Source organism: Anabrus simplex, chromosome 11 (genome assembly GCF_040414725.1).
Source record: "Anabrus simplex isolate iqAnaSimp1 chromosome 11, ASM4041472v1, whole genome shotgun sequence".
Classification (NCBI taxonomy): domain Eukaryota; kingdom Metazoa; phylum Arthropoda; class Insecta; order Orthoptera; family Tettigoniidae; genus Anabrus; species Anabrus simplex.
The window spans coordinates 2,778,261-2,792,544 of record NC_090275.1 but is presented as its reverse complement, the minus strand read 5'-3'; the positions used below and the strand labels follow the sequence as shown (position 1 = coordinate 2,792,544).

At 37.9% G+C, this 14,284-nt stretch overlaps 1 protein-coding gene across 11 annotated transcripts in view; it reads left to right on the top strand.

The window, feature by feature from the left end:
• Positions 1 to 14,284, top strand: part of beta-Spec (spectrin beta chain) — a 636,597-nt gene that overhangs the window by 406,600 nt on the left and 215,713 nt on the right. The gene's annotated exons all lie outside the window — the stretch shown is intronic.

Genomic DNA, 14,284 nt, shown 5'->3' with positions numbered 1-14,284 from the left:
GATGACGGACATGACTGTTGCATGCGTAACCATTTTCAACAATACAGAATCATCTGACCAATTGGAAATAGGCTTAGAAAGTGCCAACTTCAATTAATGAAATAATTTTACAAAAATGAAAAGTCTCTTCATAACACATTAAATTCACTAAAGAAGATTAGATCAATAGCTCTTTAAATTTCCTAGACAACAAAATCACACGAGTATCAAACAAGTTCAACTTCCAACTATACAGAAAGCCCACCTTTTCTCCAACAACCATAAAAAATGATTCATTACATCCCAACTCACATAAAAAAAGCCACTTATCAGTCTAATATATAGGGCATTAAAAATCCCTACGTCTTCTAGTAATTTAAAAAAAAATTACAATTCATTAAAGAAATAGCTAAATCCAGTGGATTTAATACAGATATAATTAATAAAATCAACAAAACCAAATTAAAACTAGCTACAAATTTAACTCCATTAAAACCCGTCAAAGCAAAATACGCTAAATTCACGTTCACTAACCAAAGTATTCATCCAATTACAAATTCCTTAATGAGCACGATGCAAAAATAGCCTACAACAAAAAACACTAATCGTAACTTATTCTTTAATCATAACTCTATTAACGCCACAGATAATCGTTACTCCAGGTCGGGTATATACAGATTAAAACGTTTTACATGTAATTTTTCTTCTGTTGGCTAAACTGGCCGCAGCTTTTCAACCACATACACCGAACATTACAATGCACAAAGACACAAATTCTCTGCAATGGCCAACCACATGAGGGACACAGGGCATAAATTCATTACAATAGAACAGGACCTTCATATCCTCAAAAGAATCGAAAAAAGTAAACTCGTGACAGAATAGGAAAATATATTCGTATTCCTCGACCAGCAGTTTAACAAAGATAAGAATTTAAACGATATCATTGATTAAAAAAGCCCCTTGTACGAACAGATTTTATTACTATTACAAGGATCAATTCCCCTCACCAACATATTCTTAAAAATGTTAAACCTTAAATTAATAAGCACTTCCACCTCTTCTATAACTAATACAACCAAGATCGATAGCTGCAGTCGCTTAAGTGCGGCCAGTATCCAGTATTCGGGAGATCGTAGGTTCGAACCCCACTGTCGGCAGCCCTGAAAATGGTTTTCCGTGGTTTCCCATTTTCACACCAGGCAAATGCTGGGGCTGTACCTTAAGGCCACGGCCGCTTCCTTCCCACTCCTAGCCCTTCCCTGTCCCATCGTCGCCATAAGACCTATCTGTGTCGGTGCGACATAAAGAGAAAAAAAACTAATACACTCAAAAGAACCTCCCTTCTCCCCATTGCTAGTACCTCCCATTCAAGTAAAACCAATAGACCCATAGCCACACCCACTCTAATACCGCTCCCTCCAAAGGCATCCCACTGCTACAATACGCGCAGCAATACACTTTCCTCTTTCTCCCCCACCGCTAGTAGCTCCCCTCCAAGCATTACAAACAAGCCCATAGCCACGCCTTTGCAAACAGATACCCCTCCAATACAAATCTACAGCTATAAGACACATAGTAAGCTCTCTACAGTCGTCAACTACTTTTAGGTTATAACATAACAAGTTACCCTCACCATCATCAAATGGTAAGTGTACAAGATTTCCACCTAAAACTTGTTAAGATTTTTTTCATATAATTAACACCACGCTTCAGGTTTCCTTTTTACAGATTCTACTTTTGATCCAACATTCAACACGTTAGCTACATTCATCTGTCACATTACCTTTTCGACCAGCAAGTCAACAAACCTATAGTCCATCTTTGTAGCAAGCGTCTTTCTGGACGACCGGAGGTGTGGCCTGGCCTCGAGTGCGAGGAACTATGGGAGCGTTCGCGCTGGTGGTGGGGGAAGAACTTGATCCTTTCCTCCAGCTGACACAGTCGAGTTCAGGCAGCGGACGTAGCCCTGGGAGCTGATTGAAATATGTGCAAAGCTTAGGCGTGAAACGTTCCCGGGTCGGGGTGGTCATTATGAAATGGCTCATCAGTGTACATACATCACACTAACTCAAAGGTGTAGGAATTACTTAATATGATACACTAGTGAAAATAAAATAGTACTGTACATTGTACAAATCGAGTCTTACATTTAGATTGTCTGCGTTAAACCTTGTCAATTAACTACACAGGCCTTTGAGCGTAACATTCTAAAATTTGTTTTATTCCAATACGGAAATACTTTGCAACTTTCGTAGTAAATGTTGGTGACATCAAGAAATCAGAGGATCATGCCTAAAAGAATTCATATCGGATGATGCTTTCGATACAACATGAAATAAATCTCAGTGTATAGTAAAAGAGGACTTTAATTTATTCTTGTGCCATTTATTATTATACATTCTTACAAATATGAAATCTGTTATATAAAATTGAAAGGTTTGAACCATTTAGTAGAAAATCAATTGAACATAAGACAGTAACTTGCAACTGGTAATACTGCCAATAAAGGAAGTTCATTTGAAACTGTACTGTATACCAAGGAAAGGCGCATCGGTACGCGCTATCAGTTCATCAATCGCCTAACGAATAGGAGGAAGTTGTTTCCGCTGACAGCCCGGAGATATAATCTACTTAACGTGATTTCTAGTAAAATACGTATAAAAGAGATTAATTAATGCGAATTTGTCAGGAAAATGCAGAGAAGAAGCATTAGTAGAAATACTTCAGCTACTTTCATAATAACATTAACAATGTCTACTTTTCTTGTCCATCAGAAGAAATATACATAATCTTGAATAACCTGCTATTGTTATGACTGAGAGAACAGGTCTCCTACAGCAGCAACAACAACAACGAAAACAGCAACAAAATGCTCCGGAACAATAGACAACATCAATCTGTCTCATAAAATCAGAGCAAAAATATTATCGGACTTCTTACGTGTTCTATGATCACGTTTGTTTAATATTCGGAGTTCAGGGATCTTATTTACACATTATTCAGAATAATCTTCACTCTCGTCTGAATCAGTGCCATCTGAAGTTTCACCGAGGTTGATGTCGGACTGGTCTAATTCTAATTCCTTATGCATGGTGTTGTCACGCTCCCAGTATTCCTGCTCAATGTCTTTTACGTGGTCGCAACATTTTTTTAAAATTTGTCTTGCGAATACTGTGCAAGCAATATCTGACAAAGAGCTTCCTTTTTGTGGAGTGTGTCTGCTGTCAAGTCACGAGTGCATTGCACTATGGCATCCTCTTCCAAAGCTTCAGAATTTTTTTTTTTTTTTGTGGGCATTTCTTTTTTCACGGCGTAATATTCATTAATCTTTCTCCTCATAGCTGCTTTTACGAAATCACCAACTGGAAATCTCTTCTTTCTTTCACCTTGTTTTCCTGTTCGAGTGCCAAACTTAAGTTCACTCTCTTTCATTATCTTCTTCACCAGTGTTGTTTCCACTCCTGTCGCTTCTGAAACTGTCTGCACAGTATTCAATTTCAAGTCGTGTTCTCGCTTCATAACTTGCATATGTTTACTCATTGTATGAACACTTTCACGTGCCTAGCCTCGCAGTGGTCTCCCAGATTTAGAAGAGGACATAGAAGCCATGCTCCTCACTTCAGTAATTTCAACTTAGCCCGCACGTAACAACACGCACCGCTTGAGAGACGTATTCACTTCAGCGCTAGCCTGGCGACTGGACGTGCTGTAGGAGTGGGGGGTCGATAGCTCCCACCACTGCATGCGCAACCATTTCTCGTGCAGGACGCTTTCAACCAAAATGGACTATACATGCCTTAACGTTATAGCATCATACCAAATGAGATGCTCCATAGAGGTCCAACATCAACATTGTATATTAACATTCAACTACAACCTCATACTTCATCAAAGTGAACCACAATATCACCATATGCTATTGACTTACTTTTATCTTACATAAACAAATAATTACAAGTCACTTGACCATCTTTCAACATTATTTTATTCAACATTAAGTTTAAAAAAATAAGATTTCGATCGTCATTCTCGTTATTATCTAGTTCTAACTGCTAGTCGGTCAACATCATTTTATAGCCATTTTACCACCTGTCTACAAGGATTGGGGGAAAAGTCATAGAAATTATTTTTTTCTTGTAGGTATGTGAATGGATCACTAACGTATGTGTGTTGTGTGGAAGTTCTGCAGGCATAGTGTGTATGCAGAACAACAGGTGGCTCTGCGATAGCTGGTAGTAGCGCAGCGAGGGCTGTGAATTCAGTCAGTTGGTGAGTGTCATGCGAGATGGAAGTAACCTGTGTTGAGCAGCCCGCTTACATCAAAATAGCTGTTCTCCGAGGGAGAAATGCGAGGAATGTTACAGTGAATTAGTGGAAGCTCTTAGGAATAATGCCCTACCATACCGTACAGTAGCACGGTGGGTAGGAAAGTTTCAGCAAAGACGTGTGTCATCCAGTGATGGGCAGCGTTCGGGATGACCTGTCAGTGTTCGGACGGACGTGGCACGTGCCATCATTGAGCAGCTCCTGGATGAAGACAGACGATGGACGCTACTGGAGTTAGAGAGGGCAAGTGGCATCGAGAAACGCACCGTCCGCCGGATATTGCGTAATGAGCTGCAACTGCGCAAAGTAGCATCGCGGTGGGTACCGCATGCACTGACGGAAGTTCAAAGGTGGGTGCGCTAGGCTATATGCTCCGACCACTTTGCACGCTGGCAACAGGACCGCGATCAATTCTTGTCACGAATAATCGCCATCGATGAATTTTGGGCCAGGGCATACGAACCAGAACTGAAACATTAGTCCACGGAGTGGAGACATGCTGGAACACCAAGGAGGCAGAAGGTCAGTCAGAATCCTTCCCCAGTCAAATTTTTGGTGATCGTCGCCACTTTGTTCCACATGGCAGAACAAAGACTGCACAGTACTACAGGGACTTCCTGGTGCGACAGGTACGACGTGGCGTTTGAGAGAAACTTCCGGAACTTGTGGACAGTGCAATAATCCTGCACGACAATGCAAAACCACATAAAGCAGAGTGTGTAGGGCAGCTTCTGCGACGTTGGGGATGGGAAGAATTGGAGCACCCACTGTACTCAGACATTTTGCCCTGCGACTTCGATCTCATTCAAAAGATTAAGGAACCACTACGTGGTAGGCGGTTTGCAACACGATAGGGCATTGCTAATGCTGTGCGCCAACAGGTGACCTGATTCACACACGATGCGGCAAATGCTGAGGCAGATGGTATTCAGCGCCTCCCACATCGTTGGCAGCGTGTGGTGTCAGTAGCAGGGGCTACTTTGAGGGTCTTTAGGCCCAGGTTTGTGATGTCAACTTTATGTGTACTGTGTTGCCATTCTTTTGCACCGGGAAGACCATATTGTCCTGTATACTACCGTAATAAATTAGTATGTTACTATATTTCAGTGCTATTCATTGTCCACACATGTTGTTAACACCTTGCCCTTTCGTCTGTATATGTCACATTTTCCAACCGGACTGGTAATTTCAAGGGAAAAAAAAATTGTTGCCTCGACTTTTGCCCCAACCCTCGTATAACAATCTGTTGCTTTATTCATTTTACTTATAACAGTAGTCTTCCAATGTCACTATTACAAATACTTTAACCATAGCATAGTCTTCAAGATCAACATTGTACTATGTTAATTTTCTGTCAAGTCTCTTCAAGGCTTTTTATAAATTAGTTTTGTTTTATTAATATGTAAATCAGGTGCCTGATTTTATTTCAAGGTTAAACCCATGGCTGATGATGTACCATTTTAATGAACATGTCAATGTAATTCAACAAAGACAAGAGTTATTATATTGATTAGGTAGTCAAATTAATAAAATAACTTATTGTTATTATTTCAGTCTAATTGTTCATATCACATTATTTATGGCATCAAGTAGTAAACTTCATAATGGTTTCATATTGATTGACTGACTGAAATTTACAAAATTTTCTGAACAGAAAATGTGTAAATTTTTCCACCTGTTCAGTACTGTATATATTTTAAACGTAAAATGAAGTTATCACTGATAAGTTATGAACTATTACTTGTTTCAATTTCATCAACTGATAAAGAATAAAACTAAGACATGAATTCACAATTCATGGAAACAATCTTGTTTTTAATAAAAACACGATAAAATGTTCTTGTTAAGTTCATAGATTAAAAATTCTTTTTGTCTTGGCAATAAAGTAATAGTATGCTGATATCATGACTAGAAATGTTATGATACATTAAGTAGTAAATATTAAGAATGTTAGGGTAGATGGTGCAAGTTCTCCTTACAAGTTTTTCATGGTTAAAGATAAACTAATCAAGCAGTGGTTTGAGATGCATTGCTATCAGCTTGCATTCGGGAAATAGTGGGTTCAAATCCCATTGTCGGCTGCTGTAAGGATAGTTTTCCATGGTTTCCCATTTTCACACCAGGCAGTTGCTGGGGCTGTACCTGAGGCCCACTCCTAGCCCTTTCCTATCCCATTGTCACCTTAAGACCTACAGTACCTGTGTCAGTGTGACGTAAGTCAGATCGTAAAAAAAAAAAAGCAAAAGATCAAGTTACTGCCAGGGGGCATGGCAAATTGATGATCACTGTGGGAAGAAAGTACAACATGGATGAGAGCTCCATAGGCTACATGATCGGAGAAAATCAAGCTTTTTTGTCTTTAACAAACCGTTAGCTATTTTGAAAAAAAAAAAAAAAAGCAAAGTTTCCAGAAATCAACTGAAAGATATGTGAATATATAGTAAAACTCCTATTCAGCATTTTTACAGGATGCTGAGTTTTTTAACCTTAAATGGGAGTTTACCTAAAATTGAGGTTTCAGTAGAAAGCACACCTTTTACAGTAACTTTTGCCTATATTAACGTAAACTGCACCATCGCATATTTTTTAAAAATGGCCGCAATAAAACAAGGAGATATCTACCCTACACACTGTACTGTTTGTGCTGAAGATTATTCTTCTGCTAAACTGCCCCAGCTATCTAAGCAAGAGATCTGTATTGCACCACAACTATCTTCAGCCTTTTTTGAGCACAGACATCTTCATTCTGCACTGTTATGCCTTTTAGCATTCAGACTCGAAGCCTTTGTGAATTAACTAAGTGCTTCCATAATTCTCTATTTTGTAACCAGGTCTCTAGCCTCTTTCAGTTCCACACCTCTTAATCTGATGGCCTTGGTTTCCCTCTATGTCTCTCAGATGGTTAAATTCTTTTCAATGTTACAAATATCTTTGCTATTTTTCCTGATATTGGTGAGCCCATGGTTAACCCTTCCTTCTGACAATAGATTTTGTCGGTGAATGCGAAACTGTTTTGGTTTAAGGTTGTTCTTGTAAGCTTATATAAGATTTTCCATAAAAGTAAAAACGCATTAAATTCGGTATGAAATAGCAATCAGTTTGCTCGAAACTTTCTGCGGATGTTTTCCATACAGCGGCTTACTTATTACTATGGCATTTTCTAATTCTGATAGCCTGTGAACTTGCGTGTAAAAATTGTAATAGCATCCCTCCAGAGGCTTCTGTGGTAAAGGTTTCCATGTTCTTACTTTAAACGACATCACCTAACCTAGGTTTACCACGCATGTATTACGAAAAGATATTTTAAGTTCCCTGTAGTGTAATGACAACCTTTTCACTATAAATTTACATCGGAACAGCGTTTCTGAAATTTAACCAGACGCAAGAGTATAACCTACCTCTGAATTTAGTTATCCACACCACTGTATCTTGAGAAGAAGTATCACATTCTTATTTTATTTCAGTTCCTATTATTAAAATTAAACAATAGTTCACTTCAGCCTTTATTTTTAAGAACTTAACTGCTGTCAGTGCATTTATTAGAAAAAAGTTCTCCCAATATTTGTTTACGACCAGTCGGAGTTGTGGGCACGACAGCACGTTTCAAAGTTGATGAGAGCTTGCTCGTGCATGTAGCAAGGAATCAATACAGAAGATGATCGATCACATTCAATATTCTGACCAACACCGTCCACTAACCTACCAAACCAGCCCTTGGGACGATGGGCAGAAAAGCCTTACACGCCTAGGAGGGGTGCTCCCAGGTGAGAAGGTTGGTAGTGCATTCGCCCCCAGAGGGGAGGTTAAGCGAATACAAGAGCAAGAAAAAACACAAACAAAACAACAAGATACTTTAAAAAAATAACCAAAAAGGAAGAAATTACACTTACCGGAAGTGGAGAAGGGAAGCAGCTAAAGGCCGTGGTTTCAGTTACCAAAAAAAAAAAGACAGTGACAGTGCTCCATTCAAAATGGTGAATGAAAAATAACACTTTAGTGACATAAAATAACTTTAATTAGTAGTAGGTTAGACGTGACAACTTAAATGAAATTAATTTGAGAAAAGCTAGTTTAATTCAAGAAGGAAAAGCTGTTATCAGAAAATAAATTCAATGTAATGTTTGCAAAGGTTAAATGTAAATAACAAATAAACTGTAACTAAATTAATCAGGAAAAATATTTTGATATTGATTAGCTGATAATTAACAAGAGGTTAGAAATCATTAAATAAGAAAAATGTTGCATTCATTAATTCATTAACGATAAGGGAAATATATGATATTCTTGTAACAGATAATAAATAATTGGAAAACAATGAATTAGGAAAAGAAAAACATTGACCTCCATACCTTACTACCAGAAGTTACTAATAGATAAAATAAAATGTGATCGACCACGTGAAAAATGAACCAAGTAAACTATTATTTTCAGTTTAAGAAGATTATAGTTCAGTTAAGTATTAAGCAGAACGCTTCTCTTAGTCACCTCGACCAATTTATTCAATTTCCACCAAGTGGCTGTTTCCAAGATCAGGGGAGAAAAAAAAAAAAAAAAAAAAAAAATATGTAGAACCGCCCCGATCAAACAAAAAGACAATTCATACTTTGAAAGGTTGGCAAAAATGAATTAACGAACATGAAAAGTAGTCAACAAGATACACCCAACCTAAAATATTATCAGAGAACCACACAGGAGCCGCGTATCAGACTACATAATCCAAATCTCAACAACAGTACCATCAACATCATGTTGCCATGGTAACAGGAAAACAAACAAGGCCTGCTTCCAGAGCTAGGAGGAAAATAAACAGTAGCAAGGGAAAATAACCCGAAAACCCCGGCAGAAAGAAAGCATACAAAACAAGGCGGAAAGTTTCAGAGACTTACGAACCGGAAACCCCAAGAAGAAAGTTAATAAGCTCAAAACCTTGGAAGTGCCACCTTGGTTCACACCAAAAATATTACAATATTGCCCAGAAATGAACGTAATTAATTCTTAAATTAAATTTTCTAATCCAGTCCACCGTGTATTTTCCATGCTTCGAATGCACTAACACACACAACGCTAAGTCCGAATTCAGTGAAAAAGTTGGTTTTATTATTATTATTGTTATTGTTATTATTATTATTATGATTATTCTTCTTGCACAGTCAAAAAGTACATGTAATTTTTTTCTTCACGGGGAACGAAAGAAATAATAGCACCATAACGTACCTTTTCGGACACAAGACGTTAGAAAATCCAAACCTGGTCATTGTTGTAGATTACCATGAGGCCGCTGAACTAAATCTCGCCATGAAGAATCCAGAAGAGACTTTCACCAAAATGATATTATAAAGGTAATGGTAGAAGGTCAACTGCAAGTCCAACAGGGATTCATCCCCGTTAAAGAGGAAATCACGGGGGTTTCAGAACAAACCACCACGCCATTGCGTAGCACACATTCCCACTGCCAGCCGTTATGGCTCCTCGTTGCTAACTGACTCCCGTGTTGACAAGACTAATCACGCCAGGCAGCTGCCCGCGCATGCACAGTTAAGCGGAGACATCCACTAACGCAGTACAGTAGCGAACTCGTTAAGGTACATTGGCGTAAAGCCGATTGATACTAATTTCAATAGTGATAACACCAGTCCAAAAAGGTTATTAGGGAGGCTCAACACTGTTAATACTGTCACAATATAAACGCTCAAGCTGCATGTATGCACAAATTTCTTCATAATAAGGGATGAATCAGTGAAAGGGTACTCACTGTAACTGAAGAATATTGCGCAAATTAATACAGGAATTTCCAAAGGGCATAATGATATTGTCATTTTAATGGTGTTCTCTTCTGTGCTACAGCGCCCGCGGTTGGATGTATGTGCAAGCCTGCCATCTCGCTTTAGCACTAAGCTTCTGCACTCTAACTCCCCCTTCTACCTTGAAAAATCCTTAGCAAGCTTATTAAGTCTTTTTCATAGGTTCTTAATGTCCCATAACCAATACAAATAAATATTTGAGAATTTTGACATTTCCTTACGCTAAATGCGGGTTTTGCCGGAATGTGAATTGCATTAAATCTAATATAAAATTATGTTACTCGTATGGAACAATTTTTGGGATTTGGGAAATTTCTTCCGTTAAATGCAGGTTTGCGCTAAATCGAGGTCACGCAAAGTTGGGGTTATACTGTATAACTGAAAATGGACAGTTTGAATGTGCGGTCAGGAGTGAAATGTGGAGTTTGAAAGCAGGACATTAAAAACCTATGAAAAAGAATTTATAAGCTTGCTAAGGATTTTTCAAGGTGGAAGATGGAGTTAGAGCCCAGAAGCTTAGTGCTAAAGTGAGATGGCAAAGCGAGTTACAAGTCATGGGTTGTAAGGCTAGCCATGGATGTTTTGCATGTTTTCGCACAAAGTAACTTCATGTATTGTTGGAAAACTAGCCTTATGTAATGTCTCCCTGCCAGTCTTGAAGAAAAGATTGTAATTTTCCACAAACTTGTTATAGGTTTGCGCCAGAGAAATTTGCATTTACCACTTGTACTAATGATTACAATGCTAGAAGTTTTCATAATTTCATTTATTGTATTGTAGTATGTTTATCAATGTACATGTTTAACAGAACTATGCAAAATACAACAAAATTAAGTTTCCCTTCCTAAAATTAGGGTGTGGGGATTATTCACATACATACAATATTTCATAACCTTGTTTTAGGTCTGTTCAATAAGGATTGTTTTCATTTCTGTTGTAAAAGCTGCACCATATTGTTTGAATCCTCAGTCTTTTGTTGCTCATTTAATCTTTGTGTAACTTTCACATCTCAACCTACTCTGATATCCTGCAGATACTTTTCAAGTTGACCTTTCATTTTCTTCCCTAAGATTTTGCTGTGGATAAATATTAACGATGAAGCTCTTGTTTTTAATGATATGTATAATAAATTTAATTTCTGTACTATCCATTTCTTTTTACAATATTCTGTCCTTCTCTACTTCTTGATTTCTCTCTTTCATTGTAGCCATTTCCACATTTCTGCTGCTTCAAGGTGGCTCTTCTACAGTTTTCCTAATGCCCCTTTCACTTCTTTAAAGTGGTGTGCTTCCTTACAGGTTTCGTGATCTTGTCTGTGATGGTCTAACAAGGGTGATCAAACACTTCACATTAATCACGTTTATGCTGGAGTTATTCTTGGCTCTTTCAGTCTCTGTATAGACCAGGCTTAGTGTGATTTAGGATTTATACATTCCTACTCTGGTTTGCTTCTAAACCTGAAATATTCTGAACTTTTTACTTTCATAAATTATATGCCTTGTCAAGAGAAAATATTGCATTCAAGTTAAAACAAGCCATAGCTACACTGATAGTGATCATTGCCTAGTCATGGCCAAATGGAATATCCAACTGAAAAAGAACCGCCATCGAAAAATAGAACCTCTAAATGTGACCAAACTAAAGGACAACACCACTAAAGAGGTTTTCGCCCACAAAACGAATGAATTGGCTGAAAGACTTGAAGAATTGAAATGGGAAAATATTAAAGGTTTCATAATATAGTTCACGAAACACTGGGAACAAGAATTTTGGAACCAAGAAAACAGTGGATTACACGAGAAATTTTGGATCTGATAGAGAAAACAGTACAGGAGGGAGAATATAATAAGTCAGGAACAATATAGACTTGTTAAAAATCAAATTACAACCCTTTGTAGAAAAGCAAAGGAGTAATGGATGGCTGAGATAACTAAAAACATTGGATACTATATTGCTGAGCGAAAATTTGAGAGAGCTCATCGACACATCAGGGCCTTAAACCAGAAACCGAAAGTGAAAAGTTCTATAATAAAGGATAAAAATGGGAAAATCTTAGATGTGGATGAAGTCAGCCTGCGGTGGAAAGAATACCTTGAAGAACTGTATGATGGGAATGTATCTAATAAAACACGGTATATTGAACTGGAAAACGATATAGAAGATAAGGGCCCTGTTATCACAAGAAGATGAGCTCAGTAGAGGTAACATACAAGGAGAACTACTAAAGAATATAGGTGAGAAAATGAAAGGCCTACTTTATGATTTAATCTGCAGATGCTATGAGAGTGGCAAAATTCCTGAAGACTTCACCAAAAGCAGAACAGTTATGATACCAAAGAAAGGAAGTGGTGTAGAATGCTCTGAACACAGAACCATAACACTGCTCTCTCATGCATCCAAAATATTGTTATTAACAAAAGCCAGGATAAAGAACAAACTTGATCCAGACCAGTTTGGTTTCAGGAAAGGGATGGGAACAAGAGAAGCTCCAAGAACAATATTAGAAAGAAGAATGGAGATGAATAGAAACACATATATAGCCTTAGTTGATATTGAAAAGGCTTTTGATAATGTAAATTGGGACCAACTCTTCAAAATTATTAAATCTTCGGGATTACACTGGAAAGATAGGAGGCTGATACTGCGACTTTATAAAGATCATACCACAATAGTAGACATCAAAGGAAGCAGCCAGGAAGTAAAAATCAGCAAGGGAGTAAGACAGGGTTGCCCACTATTACCGTACCTCTTTAATGTATTCATCGAAAAAGCTATAAAGAAGTTAAAAACTAATACAAAAGGAATTAGAATAAATGGACAACATATCCATTGTATTAGATTTGCAGATGATATAGCAGTGGTTGCAGACTCAGAAAAGGAATTATCCAAGATGCTGAATATACTGTCATCGAATTTAGTAGATTTATACTTACATATTAAGGTGATGAAGACAAAAATATTAGTTGTAAGTAAACATCCTGAGTGAAATCACACCAACATCAGGCTTGTTAACAAAGTAGTGGAACAGGTCACCATTTTCCCTTACCTCGGAAGTCTAATCACAAATGATAACTGTTGCAGCAAAGAGATAGGAGTAGCATTTGCCAAACATGCGTTCAGCAACAAAAATCTTCTGACCAATATACATCTAGATATTGAGATTAGGAAAACTTTTGTGATGTCATTTGTATGGAACGTACTCTTATATGGATATGAATTTTGAACAGTCCAAGAACAGGATAGGAAATGGCTTGAAGCGTTTGAGATGTGGGTCTGGAGGCGAATGCTAAAAGTAAGTTGGACTGAAAAAGAACCAACGAAAGTATCCTTAGAAAAATATAGGAGAAGAAACAGCTAAATTCATTGGACACAGTACGTCGTCATACCTTTCTAACCAATATACTAGAATGAAAGATCTTAGGAAAGAAGGGAAGAGGTCAACCTAGGAAGCAATTCCTTCAAGTATTGATGCAAAACGTTGGATGTAGTTCCTACTGTGAGATGAAACCACAAGCTGAAGACAGAAGACAATGGTTGAATCGACAAGGCATTGCCTTTAGACATTGATTGATTGAAATTATATGTGCCTTCTTAGGTAAACTTTATTTATAATAGTCATATGTAGCCTCTGTGGATCAGCGGTAGAGTGTCGGCCTCCGGATCCCAAGATAGTGGGTTCAAACCCGGTAGAGGTAGTCGGATTTTTGAAGAGCGGAAAAAAATCCATTCGACACTCCATGTCGTACGATGTCGGCATGTAAAAGATCTCTGGTGACACATTTGGTGTTTACCCAACAAAATTCACTAAATCTCGGCCATAGACGCCCAAGAGAGTTTCGGTTTACGCGGTCTGCCATCTAGTGGGGGCCTAGAGTAAAACGGAACGTCGAAATTGACGAGCAGACAGCCAGATGGTGTCAAATTGAAATGTCTGCACACGGTAGCTGAGGCCATATGATTATTATTATTATTATTATTATTATTATTATTATTATTATTTATTATTATTTGTTATAGTATTATATGCTGAATATGTTTTTTAAGTAAGTACCCTTCTTAAATATGGCCACTTCTGCGCTTCGGTCGTCTTTCAGAGCTAAGTACACACATCAGTAGGCTAGCCACAGAAACATTCGCCTGTATTTAAGTTTCTATGTATTGAAAATGCCTCTGAT